This window comes from Dasypus novemcinctus, chromosome 2, assembly GCF_030445035.2.
Source record: "Dasypus novemcinctus isolate mDasNov1 chromosome 2, mDasNov1.1.hap2, whole genome shotgun sequence".
Lineage (NCBI taxonomy): Eukaryota > Metazoa > Chordata > Mammalia > Cingulata > Dasypodidae > Dasypus > Dasypus novemcinctus.
The window spans coordinates 192,787,786-192,803,100 of NC_080674.1; the positions used below are offsets into that span (position 1 = coordinate 192,787,786).

Genomic DNA, 15,315 nt, shown 5'->3' on the forward strand with positions numbered 1-15,315 from the left:
ATGTTTCCTTTCTTCTATATCACATCCTCTTGGCTCATTATTTTTATGTTCATTTCTTCTTTATTCTCTTCTCTCTTGCATGAAAAATATCTTGTCTGTGATATCAGTCAACATTTATTGAAACTCCTGAACAGCTGATGATATTTGCTCTTTTCTGACTTTTTTCTTTTAAGTAGGTAAGTGAAATGTCTGAGACTTTACATGTTCCATGAAGTGCCTCTGTTCATAATTTCTTTATTTGCTCCAAGTATCATATGTGGGTCACTACTGTAAGAGACCTTAGAAATGGGCCCTGAGATGTGAAGGGACATGGCCAGGTCCTTAGTGAAAGAGGACAATTGAGCCCATGTCTTCTTCCTTGAGTTGAGTGCCATTTGGATGGCAACACATTGGGAATGACTGATTTTGGAAAAGGTGTTGTCATTCCAAATTATGTCTTCTCACTCCCACACTTACCTAGTATCCAGTCTCTCTCCATAAGTGTCCGTGATAACCCCCACTCCATTCCCAACCCCATTTCTTTGGAAATTTGTGATCCAAATAAATATTTATTCCCTGCTCCAAAATGATCATAGACCCAGAACTAGAAAGTCTCCTAAGAGTTCTGCACTTTCAAGTTCTAACCAAGTAAGGTGCTAAAACCCAGAGACCTACAGAGAGTTATTTTCTACCAAATAACTGACATCCAAGGTATAGGACTGACCCCATGATCTTAGAATTATTGCAGACAGTTGCATAGGTCATCCTTCTCCTCCTACCCCAAGTTTTTGCCTTGTCATAGTACATTCCTCAGAGGTCCCATCACATCCTTGATCCTTAGGTTATATATCTCAGAGGATAGATTAGGAGGGTAATTATAATATAAAAAAGGGAAACAAACTTTCCTTCACTCAGAATAACTGAGCATGGGTTGGAGGCAAGTGTAGATGATTGAGCCATAACAAAGGGACACCACTAACAGGTGGCATCCACAAGTCCCAAAAGCCCTTCTGCCCCCAATCATTCATTGACCATTAACACTGCCTGAGCAATATGTACATAGAAACTTAGAATTGGTGCTGTAGGATCCCAAGACTATAGCTTGGGCCATCAGTATTTCAGCCTCTATCCCTTGGTCCTCACAAGCCAGGTTCAGGAACACAAGCCGGTCATAGAAGAAGTGGTTCATTCAGGTGATGGAGCAGAGGTGGTTCATTCAGGTGATGGAGCCCACAGAGGGGCATGGCCATCACAAGATCTTTCTGAATCAGAGTATTCATGAAGCCTTTTGTCCAGGAGGTGACAGCCAGTATATGGCAGAGATGGGGGTGCATAATGGCCATGTAATGGAGTGTTCAACAGACAGCAACATAGTGATCATAGGCCATCCCACCAGGATCTCACAGTGGAGCTCAGAATAAGGGAGATGAAGAACTGGGACACACTCTCCATAGGTGATGGTCTGCTCTGGTCCATAAAGGTTGACTAGAAGCTGGAGCATAGCACTAGTGGTGTAGCAAAGGTCCACAAAAGACAGGTGGCAGAGGAATAAGTGCATGTGTGTGTGCAACCAAATGTCCAGGTGAGAGAGAATTATAATGGTGGTATTGACCTAGAAAATTAAGGAGTAGAAAATAAAAATAAAGACAAAAAGGATGAGTTTCAGTTGAGGTCAGTCTGAGAAGCCCACAAAAATGAAGCCCTTTCCACAGCTGATATTGAACCTTCTCTTAGCCTTTCACTTGTCCAAATAGCAGAAGACAGTTTATGTCTCTTATGAGGAACATGAGTTAATATGTTATCTCATGGGATTCCCTAAATACTCTCTCTCATATTTTATTGTTGATTTTACTATCCAGTTCCATTCTGTCCAGTCTTCTACTTTTCATACTCTTCTGCTCTGTAGAGTGGAGGTCACTGGATTAGGAATGATCTGGCCTTCATTCAGTCCTAAGTCCTGCTGCCTCCTTCTTTGGTCACTTTAGCCAAACAACTCAGTCCCTTGGATAGGACGCTTCCTTATTTGAAATTATAGATAGTATATTGCTTCCCTTACAGTATTTGAGGGAATGAAATAATGAAGTAATGTGCAAACTGATTCTAAAATTTTAAGGTGTATTAGATTCTGTGGTATTCTCGTCTACTTCTATTCTTAGGTAGCACTAGGTAGCATGCTTCAGTAGATTAGGATCCAGTTCTAACAAGGCTGAGATTACAAATTTGATTTCTTGGTGCTCATTTGCTTCCTTCTGCCCAGTGTCTATGGTCAGCAAAACTAATCCTGGATGTTCTATCATTTGTAGAAAAGTCCTGAGAAGAGTGCACATCCGTCCTTTGGGGTAGAAGAAAATGAGCAACAAATATCCTCCTTATGATGAGTCATCATGCCGCTTCTCTCCTACTGATAAATCCATCACCAAACTCCCCAGTGAGAGTTCCCTCCTCCCTACTCCAATTCTCCTTGTATAATATAATACATACAGTTCCTCTCTGACATTTGTCACACTGCACTGAAACTAATTGTTTATGTATTTGCTCCTCTCTTAAACAATCCACCAGTTAATGAAAAAAACAGCCACAGGGAAAATCAGAAACACACTGAGATGAATGACAATGAGAACACAATACACCAAAAATTATGGGATAAACCACCATGGTACCCAGACAGTGAGGTTTTTTGCTGTGCCCCAGGATCTAGTCTCCGAATGGGAGGGTATATGTCCACTGACCACAAGCAGTACCCACCTGGGTGGGGCCTGTGGCTGACTGGCCTCCACCACTGGGGAAAAGGGGAAGGTGAGTGGGGTGGTCAAGTTTGGGGGAAGGAGTTGGAGCCTCTTGCATGTTCTGGAGCTGCAGACTGCCTCAGGGTCTAAGGCCCTGTAGCATCAATGTGCTGGAACTCATCTGCCATGTGCACCACCCAGTCTAACACATGGACATCCGTTCACATCACTGCTTGCTCTTCTCAAAGCTTATGGGCCATGATGTGGACCATTGACTATGAGGTGCAGAGGTGACCAAAGATGTACTTACCAAATCCAATGGATGTGTCATGATGATGGGAACGAGTGTTGCTGGGGGGGGGGGGGGGAGAGGTGGGGTGGGGGGGTGGGGTTGAATGGGACCTCACATATATATTTTTAATGTAATATAATTACAAAATCAATTAAAAAAATGTAAAAAAAAAAAAGGGAAGTTTTTTTGTTCATGTAAGAAGAAATTTGCCACCTCTAAAGACCGTTTAATCAGTCAAACTTTCATATTGGATAGGATGTTCAATCCTGAAAGGAAGGCTTTGCCACCAATGAAAGGATTCAGATATAGTCGCTGGTCCCCCACGGGTTGTGATGCCTATGGCAGCACTGATCATGGACAATCGCCTGACCATCCAGGCTAACATCCACAGACTATGGTGGGTACAGTTGGTTGACCAAACTGAGATTTCTTAAGCACATCTTTGTGAGACCAGTTCCAGGCTCTCTTAAAAATGAAGCCCCAAAAGGAAATCTTTGAACTTTGCTAAGTTTCAGAGGACTCACAGCATGAAAACACTAGACAGAATGTCCCACACAGCAGGCCAAGCACAACAGTGGATGCTGCCATGTTGATAGTGTGCTCCTTGGCAGTCCCTTGACAATGGTAATATTGCTTTATGGCAATTTCAGCTACCATTTTTGGAAAGGAATCCATCTGTTTGTGCAACACAATTGAGTTAGGAATCAACGCTCCTAGTGTTTTGTTTTGGTGGTAATAGGAACACAATAATCGGGAAATGAGTGGCCTGATAGTGGGGAGTGCTTCTGGATCTGTAAAAATTCTTCCTGTCAATCTCAGCACAGTTAAAGGACTTTGCCTTAAGGCAACCAGTTGACCGGTGAAAAGAAATAGGCCAGTTGTCCGTTCCACCCAGTCTGGAGATGTTGGAGGCCATGAGCCAATGGAAGAAAAACTCCTTGAAATCCAAGGAAAAATCAAAGATGGGGAGATGGATCCCAACTAAGGAACGCATGAAATGAGTCTTGGGAGAAGTTTACCTGCTCACCTGGATCACATATATCTTAGCAGAGGACTTTGGAACTTTTTAATATCTGATGAAGGGTTTGATGACAGAACAGCATGGGTGCTGATTGGACATATCTGAAAGAAGAAAAATTCCCTGAGCACTGTAACTTGTGTAAAGAGGTATTGCCATTCACAGATCACAAACAGGCAGTCTGTTTCAGTGATCACACGTGGCTCTGGTGCTTTTTAACCTACCAGTCCTGCCAGAGTTTGATATACAGAAAATGCTTGCTCCATGACAGCATTGCACGACACACCAGAAGATCCTGACTGGATTAAGAGGATTCCGCAAAGCCCCTGCCCTTTCTGTGATTCTTTTGTCTTCTTTTTTTTTTTTTTTTTTTTGATTTTTTTTAATTGATTTTGTAAAAATATTATATTAAAAAATATGAGGTCCCATTCGACCCCACCACCCCCACCGCACCCCTCCCCCCCCCCCAGCAACACTCACTCCCATCATCATGACACATCCATTGCATTTGGTAAGTACATCTCTGGGTATCTGTGTACCTCATGGTCATTGGTCAACATCATGGCCCACACTCTCCCCCATTCCATCCAGTGGGCCCTGGGAGGATTTACAATGTCCGGTGATTGCCCCTGAAGCACCATCCAGGGCAACTCCAAGTCCCAAAGGCGCCTCCACCTCTCATCTCTTCCTGCCTTTCCCCATACCCAACAGCCACCATGTCCACTTTTCCCACTCCATTGCCACCTTTTCTCTGAGGTCCTTGGATTGGTTGTGTCCGTTGCACCTCTATGTCAAGAGGAGGCTCAGATTCCACATGGTTACTGGATGCAATCCTCCTGCTTTCAGTTGTAGTCCCTCTAGGCTCCACGGTGTGGTGGTTGCCCTTCTTCAACTCCATCTTAGCTGAGTGAGGTGAGTCCAATAATTCAGATTGTAGGAGCTGGAGTCTGTTGAGGCTCAGGGCCTGGCTATCATATTGTCAGTAAAAAGATTCAATCCCCTAAATATATCTTAAACCCCAATACCAACTACAATTCCAGTAAAGTAGCATGATAGTCTTATGAAAAGAGATCCCCTCTGGGTCCAGTTTCATCACTCAGAAACACCAGCTCCATAGAAGGGCCATCTGACATGGCAGTGAACCCTATCTGCCATGACCGTAGAACCCATGGGTCCCTTTAGCCCTCAAAGGAACCAATACCTGGGGATTGTATCTACTTTATCTGTCTCTTAGACTCTGCTCAGTTGTGCATAAGGGAAATCCTTCTGACAGCCTCCAGACTCTTTTTTTTTTTAGAGACTCATAGCCATATAAACCCATTTCTCCTTTCTATTTCCCCCTTACATTAGGTCAAACAGCATTTTTTTTTAATTGACTTTGTAATAATATTACATTAAAAATATATATGTGAGGTCCCATTCAACCCCACCCCCCCACCCCTCCTCTCCCCCCCCCAACAACACTCGTTCCCATCATCATGACACATCCATTGGATTTGGTAAGTACATCTTTGGGCACCTCTGCACCTCATAGACAATGGTTCACATCATGGCCCATACTCTCCTCCATTCCATCCAGTGGGCCCTGTGAGGATTTACAATGTCCGGTGATTACCTCTGAAGCACCATCCAGGGCAGCTCCATGTCCCAAAGACGCCTCCACCTCTCATCTCTTCCTGCCTTTCCCCATACCCATCGTCCACCATGTCCACTTTTCCCAATCCAATGCCACCTCTTCTATGTGGACATTGGATTGGTTGTGTCCATTGCACCTCTATGTCAAGAGGAGGCTCAGATTCCACATGGATGCTGGATGCAATCCTCCCATTTTCAGTTGTAATCACTCTAGGCTCCATGGTGTGGTGGTTGTCCCTCTTCAACTCCATCTTAGCTGAGTGTGGTAAGTCCAATAGATCAGATTGTAGGTGCTGGAGTCTGTTGAGGCTATCACATTGTCAGTCCAGAGATTCAAATCCCCTAAATATATCTTAAACCCCAACATTAACTGCACCTCCAGCACATTAGCATGAAAGTCTTATGAAGGGAGATCCCATCTGAGTCCAGATTCATCACACATAAACAAACAGCATTTTAAAGTCATATTGTTCTATGTAGACAGGGATATTCTACTGATCCGCATCGAACCTTCAATTCAAGGTCATTTTCCTCTTTTGTCTTCTTAATGTCAGTGGTGGAAAGATGGAAAAAACATGTCCTCTGTTATAGAAAACATTCTGTAGTCTGAAGAGAAAGGATGCTCTGGAGTAACCCTGGGCCCCACAAGTGGGGAAGTACTCTTCATAATTGAAAATATCACCCTGAGAACTCATTTGTGAAGGGTATTCTTTATCTCCAAGGATTTAAAAATGACAAAATGAAGAGATTTTAAGTTGTTGCCCACCACCCATTACCCAATGAGATACATTTATTTTTCAGGTGTCTTGACTGAAGCAGTTTGAATAATAGACCCTCTTATCATTTCTAGAAACAGAATGGTCTCTTCTAGAGAATTTGGATAAGGACCTTGCTGGGCTGGGTTAGTTATTTTACTACTTTGTATAAGAGTGGTCTATTAGAACATTGATTTTCTGTGCAAAGACTTGGTCCAAGGGCGTTCTTAACATTCTGATCTGCAGTCAATATCTGCTTAAGCCCACATACCCAGTTGAGAGGCTTTAACCTCTTTACTTCCCTCCTCTCCCTCCCAATTCTTGGAGAGTAATCCACTGAACTGTGAGGATGAGAGGGAGTTTTGACTTCCTGGCGGCAGCACGAACCTAGCATGCATCTGAATTTCTCTCAAGGAGCTGTGTACTAGATGATGGAGTGGTGATTCTTCCAAGGAACAGCTTGAAGCCTTGGAAGCCTTAAAAAGTGGGAGCAACACGAGAAATCTTTAGACTAATTGTGTCTGATATAAACTATCATGTTCTCTAAACCTTCAAAAAATTTGCCAGGTTTATAGTGAATTTCAAGGTTATTTCAGCTGCAACTGTAATAACTGTTTCAGTAATGGAAGAAATAGAAAGGATATTGCTGCACTGCATTTAACTTGCAGGAGCAAAGCTTCCATAAAAATAGACCTTGTAAGCTACAACACTGTTGCATTTTGAGTCTTATATCCACATACATATCACATTTTCTTTGTAGGGGGTTAATTTGTTCCTATTGGATTCTAGATAAGAAATTGATAGCTTGTTGTTGCTGCCTCCCTTCACCCCTCCTCCTAGCCTTTGTTATCTCTCTTTTCCAGCCGTTACTATCCTTCCCGCCAGTCCCGCCCACTTAGCCAACTCATAATCTGCCCCCTTCCTTAGTTACCGCTTACCTCATAGCTGCCTGCACGGCTCCGCCTGTCCACTACCGCCCCGTAGTTAATCCGCCCCAGCTCCTACCCCTCCCTTAACCCGACCCTATATAATCAGGTGTATTTCCGCAATAAAGTGGACTAGCTCACTCTCACAGGCTGTCTCCGTGGTTTTTACCGCGCGTCCCCCACACCTGGAGAACCTAGGCCTACGCGCTGGCCTAGGAGCTCACCGCCGAGCCGTGGAAGCCCGCCCGGTCCTCGTGGGTTGCTAACTCAAAGTAGCAAGCTCAAAATAGCAAACCCACAGCTGGGGGCTCGTCCAGGATCCTTTCCTTCCACCGCCCTCCGGCCCCTCTCTGCTGCTGCTGCTGCTGTCTACAGGCGACCATTTCAGCTCTCCAGGTAGGGACCCCATCGCCGTCTTTTCTTCTCCCACTATGGGCGCCTCTCTCTCCTCACACCATACCCCTCAGGTTCGGCTTTTAGCCGCCCTGCTTGATACCAATGGAGTCCGCGTTTCCCTGAAACAGCTCCAAAAATACTGGGACCTGCTACTCCCTTTTAATCCGTGGCTCGCCACCTGCCAGCTCTGGAGCCCGGACACATACTCTCGACTCATAGATCGAGTCACCTCCGCCATAGAGCATGAGAAGCGGTCTTTTCCACCCGGCCTGCTGCCTGCTCTAGTAGCCATACGCGCCTGTCTCCTTGGTGCGCCGTCAGAAGCCATCCGGGACAAATCGGTTAAGCAACCCAATGACTATGAGCCCGATGATCCTGGCGACACAAATTCTCTGTCTGACCAGCTTGCCGCCGCTCTCGAGCGCGAACCTCCCCGCCCGCGCTCCCCACGGCCCGCAGAAGCCGCTTCAGTAGCTCCTCAAAATAGCGGACTTTCTCCTTCTTCTTCCACCTCTGCCCAAAATGGCGCACTTCCGGCTTCTTCTTCACCTATATCCGAGCCCGCCGGCGGGAACAAAGGCGCTTCCTCTCGCCTTTACCCGCCCCTCCCTGTCCCGTCATCTTCCGGCCCTGCCCCGGAAATGACTTCGCCGCCATCTTGGCCGGCACCTGGAAATGACGTGACTTCGCCGCCACCTTGGCCGGCGCCCGGAAATGACGTGACTTCGCCGCCATCTTGGCCGGCGCCCGGAAATGACGTGACTTCGCCGCCATCTTGGCCGGCGCCCGGAAATGACGTGACTTCGCCGCCATCTTGGCCGGCGTCCGGAAATGACGTGACTTCGCCGCCATCTTGGCCAGCGCCCGGAAATGACGTAACTACACCGCCATCTTAGCGGGCGCCCAGAAGTGATGTAGCCGCTCCGCCATCTTGTCCAGCGCCCAAAAATATCCCGCCGCCAGTTTGTTGCCGCCTTGACGCTGCTAAGCCATCATTCTCTCATCTGTTTCCCGCTACTGTTCATCCCTCGCCACCACCCTATGGCAGCAGCCCCCCACCTGCTTCTAGCGAAGCACATTCTCCCGCCCCCCAGCTATAGCCGCTCAACCCGCTGCCCACGCAGCAACGCCCTCAGACTTAGCTTCCCTTCACAGCAGAAGAAGTTAAAACTCTTCGCAAAGCCGTTAAAGAAGACGGCATTGATAGCCCATATGTTCAACAACTAATAGAAGAGTTAGGGGTTCAGCTTGTTCTTCCTTATGATTGGATCTCTCTAGCCCGTTCCATCCTTCAGCCAAGCCAGTTCCTTGAATGGCGCGCTCACTATCAAGTGGCTGTTGATCAACAAGTAGTGGAAAATGTTCGAGCAGGTGTCCAAGATCCAGCTGATGCCTACACAGGGGTTAACAACTATGCTAACCCTCGTTCCTATGTGGACATAGACCCAGGGTTTTGGCACCGAGTGAAAGTTCTCGTTCAGCAGTCATTCTCTTTAATTTCCACCAAACAATCCACCAAGTTCGTGCAAATGCTTCAGGACTCGCAAGAAACCTTTCCGGCATTTGTTGCCCGCGTTATCGAAGCATGCCAACGTAAAATTGCTAACGAAGATGCTCAGTTTGCGTTAGCAAAAGAACTCATTCTCGATGGGTGCCTCGCACCCTTCCGAGCTGTCATCCTTCCTATCTGCGATAAGCCGATGCACGAACGGGTCCTAGCTTGTCGAGATATTGACCCACAGACTAAAGCACTTACTGCTGCCTTCGCTTCCGCCATGGCTGTCTCATCTGCCTCCACTTCTGCCTGTTTTCGATGCGGTCAGCCCGGTCATTTTGTTCGCGAGTGCCCTCAACCGGCAGCTGCCCGCCCTGCCGTAGCACTGCACAGACCAAGAGGTCCCCCCATGCCATGCCCGCACTGTGGTAAAGGGTATCACTGGGCCCGCGACTGCCGCTCAGCGCAACGTTTTTCTCAGCCTTTAAACTTCCAGCGGGGCAGGCCTCAGCCCCTCCCCCAAGAGGCCCTCCACAAAGCTCCAAAACCCTAATGTGGACCATGCCTATCAAACGTCACCAAAGACCTTCACTAGAACTTAAAATAGAGGGACAATGGCTTGACGGACTCTTGGACTCGGGTGCCGAAATCTCTTGTATTCCTTTTGAAATCGCCGCTTTTAATCACTGGCCCCTCGAAACTGGCCCTCAAGTCATCGGCGCCACGGGAGCTGCTACCTCTTGGAAAACATCTCAGCCTCTGCATTGGAGCGACCGAGAGGGTCACGAAGGCCAAATTCGTCCACTCGTCCTCTCTTCAGTCCAAACCATCCTGTGGGGAAGAGATGTACTCAGCCAGCTAAAAGCTCGAATCACTACAGAAGCCTTCTTAGCTGCGCCGCCCCCCCCCCCTTATAGGGGCCACTGCTCCCGTTTCAAGACCTGACCCTATCCCTCTGGAATGGGACACAGAGGAGCCCATCTGGGTCGAGCAGTGGCCCTTGCCAACTCACAAACTACAAGCTCTCTCTGCCCTCGTTGAAGAGCAACTACAGGCAGGGCATATTGAGCCGTCTACCAGTCCCTATAACTCACCAGTTTTTGTCATCAACAAAAAGAACACAAGCAAGTTTCGCCTCATCCACGACCTTCGAGAAATTAACAAGCATATTAAGCCAATGGGGTCACCTCAGCCTGGTTGCCCGCATCCCACTGCAGTCCCCCAGCATTTTTATGCAGCCACTATTGACATCAAAGATTGCTTTTTCTCCATTCCCCTTCACCCGCGAGACTGTCCACGATTTGCGTTTACAGTCCCGCGTACCAACAATCAAGGAGCAGCACTCCGATTCCAATGGCGAGTACTACCACAAGGCATGCGGAACAGTCCAACTATATGTCAGCTCTATGTCAATCATGCCATTGAGCCGCTACGCTCTAAGTTCCATCCAGAGCACACATACATCATCCACTATATGGATGACCTTCTTTTAGCAGCAAGTTCTAACACACTTCTCAATGATTTACTCTCTGCAGTTATGACGAACCTCTCAAGTCTCGGATTAACAGTGCAACCTGACAAAGTTAACCCCCAGCCACCTTTCCAGTTCTTAGGCTTTCATTTTCATCAATATATTCGGCCCACCAGCCCGCAAATCCATGTTTCTGATCACATGACGCTGACTGAGCTCCAACGGCTTTGCGGACAGATCAATTGGCTTCGATCAGCACTCCCCATCACAACAGCGCAAATGCAACCCCTTTTCGAGCTCCTGCAGACTAAGTGCAGTCCATCCGCTGCAGTCGTTCGCCCCATCACCATCACCCCAGCTGCCAAAGAAGCCATCCAACAAGTAAATGCTGCACTCCAGCAATGCCGCCTAGAGCGATTCTCTCCCGATCTCCCAATCCTTGCCTTAGTCTTGCCAACACCAGTCACCCCAACGGGTCTCCTATGGCAAGATGGTCCTCTTCTTTTTCTACACACGTCAAAAAGTAAACTCCCAAAAATCTGCCCATTTACAAGGGCTTGGATCACATTAGCCACTGACTTAGTACTTCTCTCCATACAAACGTACGGCGTCCTGCCACACACCATTGTTTGGCCCTTTGATGCAAAAGAAGTTACTTCCCTTATATAATGCTCAAATGCAGAGCCTGATAGAGTTCTTTCGTGGCTCCTTCGACAACCACTATCCTCATCATCCACTGCTGCAAGGTGTATCTCAATTAGCATTTTTCAACCCGTTCCGTCCGCTGCCCGCAAGAAAGCCAATTCCCTTTGCCATCACTGCTTTCACTGATGCCTCAAAAAAGGCCTTCGCTGCTGTCATATATGCGCCAGGAAAGCTTGAGCCATGACAGGTAATGTTTGCCAATCACCTTTCTGTTCAAGTGGGTGAACTTTTAGCTGTCGCTGCAGTCCTCAATCTTTACCCAGACCAGCCTCTCAACATCTTTACAGACAGCTTATACACCTTACAGGTATGTCGCAGCCTCCCACTTGCTACCTTTCTACCCAGCGACTCATCTATAGATCAAGCACTCGCCTTTGTACAGCGACTGCTTGAAGAAAGGCAACAACCCTGGTTCATCGCTCATATCAGAAGTCACTCTGGCCTGCCAGGACCACTGACTCAAGGAAATGCCCTTGCTGACGCCTTAGCGTCCGGCCGCCATGTATACCCAGCTGCCATTCGAGAAGATTCCATTGACAAAACAAGACTAGGGGACTTCGTCAACCAAGCCAAACTTTTACACTCTCAATTCCACTTCTCTGCGTGATCTATCCAGAAGCTCTTTCCAGACCTTCCCATCGAAACATGCAAACATCTTATGCGTTCCTGTCGAACATGCACACCTTTGCTACCCCTTGGACCCTTGCAGCCCCGCGGAGCTAATCCCCGCAGCCTGCGGCCTAACTCCCGCTGGCAACTAGACGTCACCCATGTTAGTGCTTTTGGGCGCCTTAAATATATTCATGTTGCAGTTGATACCTTCTCGCACCTATGCTATGCTGTGCCCCTCACAGGAGAGAGTGCCAAACATTGCATCAAAGCGCTTCGGCAAGCCATTCTATTCATGGGAATTCCCTGGGATCTAAAAACCGACAATGGACCAGCCTACCGCAGTGCCACCTTTGCCAGCTTTGTGCAGATGTACCACATCACACACCCATTTCGGCATCCCCTACAACCCGCAAGGGCAAGGAATTGTTGAGCGCACTCACCAACAGCTCAAGCTACTCATTCAAAAAGAAAAAACTTCCTCTCCCCATAAAGCCCCTGCCGACGTCATTACTGCTTGCCTTATCCATCACAATCTCCTGACCTTCGATAACAAAGGACTCTCCCCAACTCACAAACATTGGGGACCCATGTGGCAACCTTCGCAAGTTCCTCTTGTTCATTGGAAAGACCCCGCCACAAACCTTTGGCAAGATCCAGCCCCCTTGCTAGCACAGGGGAGAGGCTTTGCTTGTGTCTTCCCAGACTCCGAGCCACAACCACTCTGGGTTCCTGGGCGCTACATCAGGCCTGCCACCGACCCCAAAGTTCCACTGAATGACGAGTACACTGTGCCCTCCGTTAGAGACAACATTGACTGTGGAGGCCCAGATGTCGCCCCATTCGCTCAAATTCAACACCAACCAGCCCCTCCCTGAAATGTTTATATTTAAATAAGTACTCTCTCCGAGTTTCTTTCCGCTGATTGTCCCTCCCCTATGAGGGCTCTCTTCTCCCTTCTTTGTCTTTACAGATTCCCCAAAAGACTCGACTCTGCATAATTTACAAGAAGAGCCTTATTGCCGCCTCTACAACCTGCTGCTGACAAGTGCCTGACCTCCACCGAAACGTGCCTTACAACTTATCAGAGAAGAACTCTCAGTGCAGATGCTCTTCCCACTCCCCTCGCACCCTCACCCACTTTTATACTTCTTTTTTATAGTCTTCATTTTTTTAAACAATCTTTTCAGCTGTCTGTCTCGCGGCTACAGCCCCAGCAGATTGGAACCTCCGCCAACGCTTTCTCCTTGCTGTCGCCTTTCTACTTCTAATTGGCATTTTCACCTCCCTCGTCGCCCTCCTCCCATGACCACCATGCGCCCCCAAGCAAATTCACTCGAGCCTACCTCTCCAACACCACCGTCCGCAAGAACCACACCAGCTCCTTCTCGCCGCGAACGACGTCGACAACGCTTCCTTGCCCGCCGCCTAAGCCGTCTTTCCCTTGAAGATGATGACCCCATCGAGCGCCAAGTTCTCCAGCTCCTCCGACAGGCCCGCTCTGTTCACACCCCCGCCTCCTGTTCCCCTACCCTTCCCTACCTCATCCATCTCCTCATTCTCATGTTGTCTCTAGCCTCCTCTGCCCAAAGCTCCTCATCCCATCAGCCATTCAACTGGACCTTGCAGACATTCCCGGAAAAACTCATTCTCGCTTATTATGTTACTAGTGTCGCTCCCTCCTTTCTCACGCACGTCTGCCCTCTTGCTGGAATTTCCTTCCGTCCCGAATGCCAAGTAAGCAACATCAGAAAAGCGAAGGTAGGCCACCACTCCTCCTCATCCTGTTGAGGTGGGAATACAGCATGCCTGCTTTCTCGAAACAACCGTCTCCTTGGCCCTCAATTCAACCCTGTGTCTGGTTTTTACATCTGTCCTGCTAGTGCTCGAGGTTGTCATGACCCATCACACTTCTACTGCCCCTCTTGGGGATGTGTGACCATGGCCCATGGATGGTCCGGCGCCCCCAACAGAGACCCATATCTCTCTCTCCAAGTAGCCAACAATTCCCGTTGGGACTTTATTTGGCTGACAGTAAAAAACCCAAAAGACGATACATGGCTGGCCACTCGCCCCTATGGACTCCGGTTGTATATGAGCAACTATGATCGTGGCGCTTTGTTTGAAATCCAAAAGCATGTTGTCTCCGCCCCACCCTCTGCTATTGGTCCCAACCACATCCTTAACCCTCCTCCCTCACCCACTGTTCACCTTCTTCCGTCCTCATCTACTCCCCTCAAAATCTCTTCCACCTCAGCCGCCGTCGTCCCTTCTACAAGCCCCACTTCCCCCCCCCCCCCCCCGCTTCAGGTATACAACCACATCCTCTCATCCCCTCTAGTCCCTACTTCAAACTCCTAAACGCCTCCTATTCCTCTCTCAACGCCTCCCACCCCAACCTCACTCGCTCTTGCTGGTTGTGTCTTTCCCCCAGCCTCCCCCTCTATGATCCACTTGCTATCCCTTCACCACTCTTTACTTCCTCCACCGACGATTCCCCCTCTTCCTGCAGTTGGAATCAGTCTACTCATGTCCCACTCACTTTTACACACATCTCTTCCAAAGGTTTATGCATTCACCCCCGTTCTTCCCACACTCCTAGCCTCACTGTCTGTACCAACTATACCTCCCCAAACATCTCTGCCAAATACTTAGTTCCCCTAAACACCACCCAATGGCTCTGCTCTTCCACCGGACTTACCCCATGCTTATCTGTTGCCACACTTAACAAGACCAAAGAAACGTGTGTTCTCATCCTCCTCATGCCTCGAGTCATCTATCACACTCCTTTACATTTCTTTGAAGCCTTTGATCACACTCAAGAAGCTATCTACCTCCACAAACGCGAACCTATTACTGCTGTACTCACTGTCACTTCCCTCCTAGCTACAGCTGGAGCTGCCACTGGTGTTGCAGCCCTAGCCACACAAGCCTCCGCCCTCCAAAACCTCAGACAAGCAGTAGACTCTGATATCATCTACCTCCGAGATGCAGTCAAGTATCTTAGAGACTCCCTCAATTCCCTTTCGGAAGTTGTCCTGCAAAACCGCCGAGGCCTTGACCTCCTCCTCCTCAAAGAAGGTGGCCTATGTGCAGCTCTGGGAGAAGAATGCTGCATCTATGCCAACTATACCAGTTTAGTAGACTCCAGCTTAAAAGAACTTGAAAAAGGTCTCAACCAATGCCGACTTGAACGAGCCCAAAGTGCTGGTTCCTGGGGCTTCCTGCAGCCCCTCCTCCCCTATCTCCTCCCGTTACTAACCCCAGTTCTGCTCATCATCCTAGGTCTCACCGTTGGTCCTTGGGCC

General features: G+C 48.2%; 2 pseudogenes; one reads left to right on the top strand and one right to left on the bottom strand.

Annotated features, from left to right (window-relative positions):
- Positions 1–775: 775 nt before the first annotated feature.
- Positions 776–2,823, bottom strand: LOC139440100 (olfactory receptor 2Y1-like; annotated as a pseudogene).
- Positions 2,824–2,963: 140 nt separating this feature from the next.
- On the top strand, positions 2,964–13,063 carry LOC101425138 (general transcription factor 3C polypeptide 4-like; annotated as a pseudogene).
- The last annotated feature ends 2,252 nt before the right edge of the window (positions 13,064–15,315 follow it).